Genomic DNA, 9694 nt, shown 5'->3' with positions numbered 1-9694 from the left:
TCCATTGTAGAATTCTGGTCACCTCTCCTCTTTCTGAATAAAATTTCACATTGACTCAGTAGGTACATCATTCAGGCTTAGAAGTACTAATTAAATTACTAAATTAATCTTTATTAAATCTGTCAGGTAGGGCAATTTCATGGAGCCCAAACCAAAAAAATGGTACAATTTTGTGAGTTGTAATTTCTCTCTAAATCAGGTTTCTGCAATGCCACTTTGAACCAAACTAGCTGCTACAGAGTGGCTGGTAATTTAAGGGGAGTTGGGCCCAGCCTAATCTGTGATTGATCAGCGATCTCTCAGTTGAGACTGATTAGCTAGGGATTGGGTGATTGTAAAAGCTAGGGTGGAGAGCTGCTAGGATTATGGAGTTTCTGGGAGAAAGTATCTTGGCAAAGCTATAAAAAGAAGATTGGTTCCTGTAGCAGGCAGGTTCAAACAAGTAGGTGGTAAAGTGAGAACCTATTGGCAATAGATAGGCCCCCCAAAAGATTACTAGATTAGATGGGGAAGAATGATGGGTGTTCTGAATTTCTGTTATTTATATACAGGAAATAAAGTTGAATCCCTGAGAAAAAGGGCCTGACCCAGACTCTATATCTTATCAATTCTTCTTGGGCTGGGGAGACAGCCCAGCAGCCCACACTTGCCAAGAAATGTGATAATTTAATGTGACTCTGCAATTTTGTTTATAATGAAAGGCCATGGATGATAATGGATTTTATCTTCGTGTAGGGAGAAGGACATGAACATTAAAGGCAGAAGATTGTTTACAGTAACACTGCAATGTTCAGAAGGCCTCTAAATATCTGGAAGTCTTGAGGTCAAATTCTGCAATCGTCTACATTGTAGCCAATAGTATATTGGAAAGAAGAACTTGGTTCATCAGGACAGTGTGTTTAAAATGATACTGTTGGTAATATGAAATACAACTTACAGAATTTTGGTTCAATGACTTTACAGTTGTCAGATACACTTGGTGTCTTAGATCATATATCATGTATTGATTTTGCTACCAATTAACTGAGCTCTAGGGTATCAAAGTAATGTTTCACTTTGTATGGGGAAATTCCAAGTTGGCTATTTAGGGCAACTCCATAAAGCCAGAGTGGTACAAAGGGGTTGTCACCTCTGGGGTCAGGATTTATCCTTAGGTTTTCACTTATACTGATTTGTTTTTAATTTTAGGTGGAGTAATCATTATTAAATGTAGGTACTAGGATAGTTCTCCCATTCATTAGGAGAAGTGGCTCTGCACTGGATAGATGTAGTACCATCTATAATTCCATATTGTTCCCCATCTTAGATATCTGTTGTGTAAAATCATCAACTCAGGCCTGGATGCTTATTTGAAATCCCTTGTTTTCTCAACACTGGAAGATATCAATGATGTAGCTCAATGCTAATAGATAACTTTGAGTTAGACCTCTTTATTTATTCAGTGGCATTTAATATCCTTTCTGTACTCTTTGCAAATGTGTGTACTATCCATGCACTTAGAGCAACTGAGTGTGTGTGTGTTTTTAAATCAGAATGAATGAAAAAAATCTGTGTCTAGCTTGCCCCCTATTTAAAAAAAAAAAAAAAGTACATTCAATGGTGATATGCAAAGGCGGCTGACCGTAAATAGAGAACTTATTCAACTGAATACGAGTGACGGCTTTTTCCTACATTTTCACTGGCATTAGGAGGGGTAGTGCTGATGAAAATAACAGAATACAAAACAGAAAAGAGCCACCACTGACTGCTTAATGTATGTATGTCAGGGCCAGGGTGGAACCAAGTAGGGAATTGGGGAGCTGTAATTGTCTATGAGATGTCCACTCCTCTCAGCTGTGCCCCGTGGGCTTCTGCTGCAGCAGCAAAGACTGACTCACAGGACATGAACAACTGAATTAAAATTAAAGCAGCCCAGCAGGACTAAAAAATAATAATAATAAAAACAAATTACATGTGACTCTATTTTTTACGTTTATTGTGTACTATAAAGATGCAGAATTGTCTCAGGAAATCAGTGTATGGATGCTGGGAGTTACTGACCCAGAACTACATACTTATTCTCCAGTGCTTTTAGTTCTCTGCACTGTGGCTGAGGGGTCTGATTTGCATAAAGATTGTCTGGTTATTTTTCAGCCATACAGTGTGTAGATCCCTGCACACTAACTAGCTCAGGGCTGTTAGCTGATCAGAACTCAGGGATTCATAGTAAACAAGCAGAGTGTAAGAGAGCGAGGGAGGAGGGGAAAGGCATTTCAGCACAGTAATAAATATTACTATTTGTATTCTAATAACACCCAGAATGTGCTGACCCTGTCTCTTAATAATATTCCTGTTAATAAATTTGAATGTGCCCTTGATTAACTCAGTAATGAACATACCCTGCATTAAAAAAGTGCCTAGAGTTTTGACCTATGTGTTTATTTTCTATATACACCTTAGCCTTTTTCCTACTATTTTTCATGCTAGGTATAATTATTACCTGGAAAACAGGGACCATTTTTGTTTTAATTTAAATAACAGTGAAAGTTCTGGCTTGATAAGTCTATGGGCATTTCAACATGCTGCTGTTTTTTAATAACAAGTAATGTATGTTTAAGTTGTAGTGGTGGTGGCCAGGTGTCTTTATATTTTATTTACTTTACATCATCCATAACAGTGTCCAGAACTATTATAGCAGCAAAGCCACAATTTCCCATGGGGAGATTACAGTTCCCCTTGTTAATAACAAGTAGTTTAATATGCCTTCTGCCTAAATCCATATATCCTCTGTTAAATTCTGCCATTAAAGTTGTGCTTGTGACACAAAGAGGAATATTTGACAGGGCCTAGGGATTTATATTTGATAACAGCTGCACATTTATTGCTTCCCCACATACTGTTTGTTTTACTTTTCTGTCTTTACACTTTGAACTCTTGGAAGCACGAATTGTACTTTTTGCTCTGTGTGGTAAGCATTTAACACACTGTGGGTACTATTTGAAATCAATAATATGCAGGGCTAGATCCCCAATTGGTGAAATTGGGCCCAGCACCATTGATTTCAGTGGAGCTGTGCTCATTTACACTAGCTGAGGACCTGGCCAATAATGTTAATATTTCTAGTTTAAAGGCTAAATTTCCAGCTGGCTTTGAACTACTCCAAGAACTTGTACTAGAAGATGGGTGCATGTTTACTTTTAAGAGCACAAATGCTTTTGGGAGCAAATTTAGAGGCTGTGGCTGAGTTGTCCCTTCCACCACAGTTATAGTGACTCAATCAAATTTTTAAACAAATCTACATTTCCTGCATTCATATTTTGTGTTCTATTTCCAGATATTTTAGCAAACAAGTTGGCTACCAGCAATGTTTGCCAAAACAGCAAAGTACGAGTCTTCATATAAGAAATTGACCCTAAGAGTTATGCTCATCCTATCAGAAAACAGAAGTATACCTTGTGATATCTATGTCCAATCAGGCAGCTCAAATATTGAATACTTGCAATGAATGTACCAGTATCTGTAGAACTGCCTTAGTCTAGTTTCCTGAAGTCCACTTTTTGATGGCTGGTTTTTCTTCTTCCCCTTAAAAATCACTGTGCATTATTCTCAGTTAACATTGTCCAGTAACAAATGTAATTATAGATATAATTTGAAGATAATTTTGAGCTTGCTTTAGCTGCAGTAGTCATGCTGAATTCATTTGGTATTCATGGGATATCACATGCATCTTGACAGCAATTGCATTGTAATGCAGTATTATCTTCTGAACACTTAGAATAATATCTCCAGCTATCTTTGACATTCTCTGTATCAAGCAATTTACAAAAAAGTCAGCCCCCCCCAATTATTTTAGATGTTGATGACATTTTGTATACAGGCCAAGCAAGGTCTCTCTCAGTGAGTTTTTGCAGTTTTCATACAAAATGTCTTCCAACTTCTGAAGTACATGAAACAATAAATGGCATTTGATAACCACAAATTCATTTTATTGCAAATGCTGTATGCTCCAACGCCATGAATGTTACTCCTAATATGAGACAAGATAAAAGAAGATGCAACAAACCACAAGATGAAAAAGTATGTGGGGGTCTAGGTTTGTTTTTTTTTTTTCCCCTCAAGAGCTTTAGAAGCCAGACATTCCCACTGAATAACTGAGGATGTGTGCGAGGGCAAGTCTGATAATCTAATATTTGTTCAACGAATGTTGTAAATGGGATGTTAGGATTGGATGTTGTCAGATGGGAAGGGACAGTGTTTAATTTTTCTGGCCAATGAGTGGCTGAAATCTGTTTTGTTGATAGATAAGCTGCCAGTCAAAGTATCACCAACCACCTTAAAATATTTTACAGTATAAGGTTGTACTACACACCATTGTAATAATCTTTGTACAAAATATCCTTGTCAGGTAACATTTGAAAATTAATAACGTACTGGTCAATAATATAATGGTAAAATGTTTGTAGCAACATTATATGTAAAGCTGTAAAATCCCCCTGTAGGATATTATTAGCATATGTTCAGAATCACACAGCTCTGCCTAGGGAACAGCTGTTAAATAGGTGTGTTCTAAACAAAGGAATGTGCGTACCTCAATTTACATATACATTGCAAACAGGGTCCTCAGACATCGAGAAGGGAAAGACAGGAGACAAGGAAAATCTGCATTTTAGCAAACCACAGAATGAAACCTCTTTTACGACAAGACCCAATGTCTCCATCTTTGCAACTAGGAGGAACTTTATATAGTGGTAACTCTCAGGAGAATGCATTTCAAAGGATGTCTGAACTATAAAAGTGAGGGACAAAAACATCCCAAGTTCTCTCTCCCTATCCATCTCTCTCTTTTCCACCTAAGATGACAAAAGAAATACTGTAGTCTATGGACTTTGAGAGCAGATCCTGAACTGTTATTGGGACCTTGTGGTAATTATTTCACCTTGCACCAAGTCTAGTTTAAGTGGAGAAAACATTTTATCTTTATTTCTCTTGTAACCATTTCTGACTTTAATGCCTTAGATTTTAAGTGAGTGTAGGTATATCTCTTTGTAGGTAAATAAACTTGTTTTATTCTTTAATCAAAACGAACCCAGTGTTGTGAAGTGTGAGGGTAACTCCATTTATAGTACCAAACTGTTGTATATTGATCTGCTTAGAGGGGCAATGGACCTAATATATCTAGAGTGTTCAGGAGAGGCTGGACAGTGCAGAACACAGGTGTTTTTGGGGAAAATCTGGGACTTGGAGTGTATTAGGGTCACCCTGTAAGTAGTAATCAAGGCTGCTGGAAGCCAGAGTGTGACAGGCTCCTGAGGTCAGAGTTGCTGGACCAGTGCTGTGGTATACACAGATACTCAGGGTGTTACCTGCATGCTGTTTGGTTGTTTGTGAGGAGCCCAGGTTGGAAGATACAGCAGCAAAACATTGTGAGGAAACTCAGGTTGTAGAGCAGGGGTAACACAGCCCCTTACTGGTCTGGATTGCACTCTGGAACATCATAAAGGTTTAGTAAAAAATCTTGCTTTGGCTAGTTGCAAAGATGGAGACATTGGGTCTTGTCGTAAAAGAACCTGAACTGGCTCATAGACTTATATTCTTTGTCATCTTTGACTCTTTCCTCTCTTTCTCTCCACACATCCGGACTGTCACTAAATCTTGTTGCTTCTTTCTACATAGTGTTTAAAAAATCCTACTCTTCCTTTCCATCCTGATAGCTAAAGCACACTCTCATGAATGCTTTTCATCTTCTGCCTCAGCTTCAGCAGCCTCTTCCTCTCTGGCCTCCTTGATACCCCAGTTACTTCCCTCTAGTCCATACTAAACCGTGCTGCCAACACAATCTTCCTTGGCAGATGATCAGACAAGTTGCTCTCTCTTTGAATTGCTCCGTAGGCTGTCCTTTGCCCACCCATATCAAATTTAAACTTATTCTCCCCTTTAAAGACCTGTACAGCTCAACCACAGCCTGCTCCCATCATGTTCCCAGCTGTTCCCTCTTCTCCACTATTCCAGTCTTGTCCCTCTCCCTGTTTCATTCCCTTCTCTTACTCCTACCTTCGTGCTTTTGCCCAGGTGGTCTCCTATTCATAGAATATTTTCCCAATCCCAAAACAATAGCCGCTCCTCTTTCAATCCTCTCCTTCTAAAGGCCAATTTCTCCTACAAGGCCCATCTACAATGCAAAATAGAGTCAAGGATAAAAGTAAAACTTATTTTTAAGTGTATCATTCTTCCCTCTTCCTCCTATTGCTGTCCCTACCTCTGTTTTTTCCTTTTAATTAATTCCTTCTGTCTTCCCTCCTCATCCATCCTCAGTTATCATATATGTAATAGATATAATACAGTAACATGTAAAGTAAATAAAAACCTACCCAAAATTATTTAAAAAACAAAATAACCAACCAACAAGAAATGGTGGCTGTAATATAACACTTGCATGACACTGTTCATAGTGTATATTATATCTTTCCCCCACCTCTGTCTGTCTATCTTGTCTATTTAGATTGTAAACTTTTTGGGCCAGAGACTGAATACTTACTCTTACTCTATATTTGTACAGTGGATAACGTAATGAGATCCAGTCTTGGACAGGGTTTCTATACGCTACTGGAATACAAACATTAATACAGTAATTCCTTCTTATTACCATCTCCCAGCGTGTCTCATCTTTCCCTGTCTATCTTGTATACTGCAAGGACTTAAGGGAAGGTATCATCTTATCTTAACAGTTAATAACAATTTTGATGGGTAGCTGAACCCACTAATTACTTGCAATGTCTGTGCTGAGTGTTCTGTATCAAAATACTGTATACAGTGCATTAAAAAGAGGGTGTGGAGAAGGAGGGGTTTGTGTGTAGAATTTTTTATAAATATCACTTGTCCTTCAAGATACCTGTGTGATTTTTTTTTCCCTACATGAACGCACAGAGTTAAATCAAAAGTTCCTTTAACAACCAAGCAGGAAAGATAAAACAATGACACAAATGAGACTCCTTGAGAAAATAATAGGGATGCTGTTTATTGGGGATTATTCCCTACCTGACTTCATCTGGGCTAAGAACAGTATACTCTTCTGAATGCTAATTTTAGGATCAAAGAAGGATGCTAACCCATTACAGGACCCTGGACCTAGGAAAAGAAGGGGATTTGGATGAGCTAAGGGGCGCTGCCCAGGGCGTGTCTGTGAGAGCTGACAGACACGCACAGAGACAGAGAGAGCTTACTTTTCCCAACCAGAGGTGAGGGTTAGCTGGGCTGAGGGAAATTTACAACATGTTTGCAAGGAAAGATTAGGGTGTAGGTATGGGGGAAAATGCATAAAGGACTCTGTTGTTTTAACCCTTTTACTCTGGGTGCTTTGTACTGTGGGGTGAAAGAATAAATAATTATTTGGAAAAAGCTGGTTTTGTATCACCAGTCAGCTCACTGTCACAGGCTCGCAGATGAAAAAACTAACAGACACCAAACTCAGCTGGGCCTGTTTTGTTAGCAAGGTTGGGAAATAGGAGGGCTGCATCCCAGAGACTCATTCTGAGGGGTTGGACCGTATGGCTCCAGCCAGAGTGAAGTGCAGGGAGCCAGGCCCATTACCTAGAAGGTGAACTCAAGGGACAAAAAGATGCCTAAGGAGCAGCTTGCCTGGTAACTCTGACAAACGTTAAGGAGGTTAACTGCCTTCTCTGTATCAAGAGGCTCATATACACACACTTCCTGGGGTGTTGAGCACTCTTCTTTTAAGGGTGCATGCCTTTTAGATATGGCAGAATACCCTGTCCGTGAGAAAATAGCTCCTTTTTAATAGCCACATCTGTACACTCCCTTCCAGTTATATGGCACCTACTTATTTAATTGACAAAAATAAATTTTAGGGCTCTTAGCATGCAGAGCTAACCTATCTGAAAAAGCAAGTTGGGTTATATGCTGCCTGCTACATTATCGACAAAATTGTTAGCTATTATTCACCAACTCTTGCTGGTGGCCGCTCTGACAATTTTTCCTAAAATACTTACTTAACTTTAGGAAAAACAAATAAATATGCACCTACACATGTCCAAATCATTGTAATTTATTTATGTAGGGTTTTTTGCAGACTCAATAAAAATAATGTACAGTTGTCTCTATTCTTTACTGGAGCTGAGCAAATAAGGTGTTTTGCACATTCTTGTCTTTTTGTTGTTTCTTTTGCTTTTTTTGTTTTTTGTTTTGTTTAGACTTGCTAGCTAGTAAGTCTGCTGCTGTGAAAAGTGATATCTATATGTTTGTAAATATCACTTTTCATAGCCTCCCAACTAGCTACCAAGTCTCCCGTGAAAAGTGATATTAACAAACAAATATCACTTTTCACAGCAGATTTACTCATCCCTGGCAAACTGGGGGACACATTATGTCCTGGATTGGAGGTAGGGGGGCGGAAGTAGGAGGCAATGGATGGGGTCCCCGGGGAGGCGGGAGAGACCAGGGGCGATAGGAGGTGGTGAGCCCAGGACTGGGGCTGGCAGCCACCACCATGCAGCCAGGGGCTGGAGCCAGAGCCTGAAGCCCTACGACTGGATTCTGAGGTCCAGTGGACAGTGCCAAGAGCCCTGCAGCCAGGAGATGGGCCCAGGGATGGAGCCCCTGCCATGCAGCCAGAGCCTGGGGATGGAGGAGGCAGTGGGAGCCAGGGGTGATGAGGTGATGAGAGCGATGGTGAGCCCAGGGCCAAAACCCAAAGCCCCAAGGCATTTGTGGCTCCAAAGGATGGCAGGGTCCAACCCCTGCTGGCAGCTGTGCGGGAGAGGTGGCTGCTTTGCCTCTCTCCACCCAATCACCACCCAGGAGGCTGCAGCCACAAGACAAGCCCCTGGTGGCCTTATGTAGCCACAGTTGCTACATTTCAGAAACATTGATCTAGTCCATGCTAGCAATCAGCAAATCATACTTGTAAACTACTGTGAATAGTCTTAGAGAATCTGGTACTGCACCAAGCATGTCACTTAAATGCACTAGCGTGCCATTGTGGAGATACCTCTTTGATTTGATGATCTGTGATTTGCTACAGTCTTCTGTGTTACTTTGCACACACCTTGTTTAGATGGCTTTGTAAATCAGTATCAGTCGTTTATTGGAATTGAAATGCATTGTATTGAATCTGCTCCTTGGCAACCATCCCAATCAAGTGGATGCGTTATTTATTAGTGTGTTGAAGTGTATTCTATTGTACTCCAATGACTGGAAGTACGTGGATCTGGGACACATGGAAATATTAGGACCTCCAAAATTGCCTTCAGGGTTGTATAACAGACCATAGTTGGTGCAATGCATGAAAGAATAAGACTTTAATCTTTGGACACTAAAATTCAGATGAACACATTCTATATGTGGAAATGATTTTGGTTTTGTTCTAGTCTTTTAGTCCCCTTTGTCCTTGTCACAAAACTGCTGTACAGTTTGGATCAATTCAGCACAAGTGGCAGTTTCTGTTATAAAGATGCTCAGGATGGAAACAGCAGGAATGATGTAGAACAGAAGTGAGATATGCCAGCACAACCATCTGTGGAACGCTTACACAGTACCTACTTGTGCTCCACCCGACTCCAGTCAAGGCCATTAGTCCTTCACTACCATGAGCAATACAGTCACTTACAAATTTTGAAAACAAAAGATGTCCATAAAGAAAGCATATTATTAGTAATTAACTTGATGTTTTCAGAAAATACTTTTTATTTGTAACTAACAG

General features: G+C 39.8%; 1 long non-coding RNA gene across 1 annotated transcript; it reads left to right on the top strand.

Moving 5' to 3' along the window:
- Positions 1-376: 376 nt before the first annotated feature.
- LOC137146820 (uncharacterized) lies at positions 377-1104 on the top strand. Its single transcript, XR_010918062.1, has 2 exons — positions 377-442; positions 736-1104. It is a non-coding gene; the product is annotated as an uncharacterized lncRNA (long non-coding RNA).
- Positions 1105-9694: the final 8590 nt, after the last annotated feature.

This window comes from Emydura macquarii, unplaced genomic scaffold (assembly GCF_026122565.2).
Source record: "Emydura macquarii macquarii isolate MOO-44397 ecotype Brisbane River unplaced genomic scaffold, CSIRO-AGI_Emac_v2 contig_18, whole genome shotgun sequence".
Lineage (NCBI taxonomy): Eukaryota > Metazoa > Chordata > Testudines > Chelidae > Emydura > Emydura macquarii.
The sequence above is the reverse complement of the archived record's forward strand: the minus strand, read 5'-3'. Positions and strand labels throughout refer to the sequence as shown.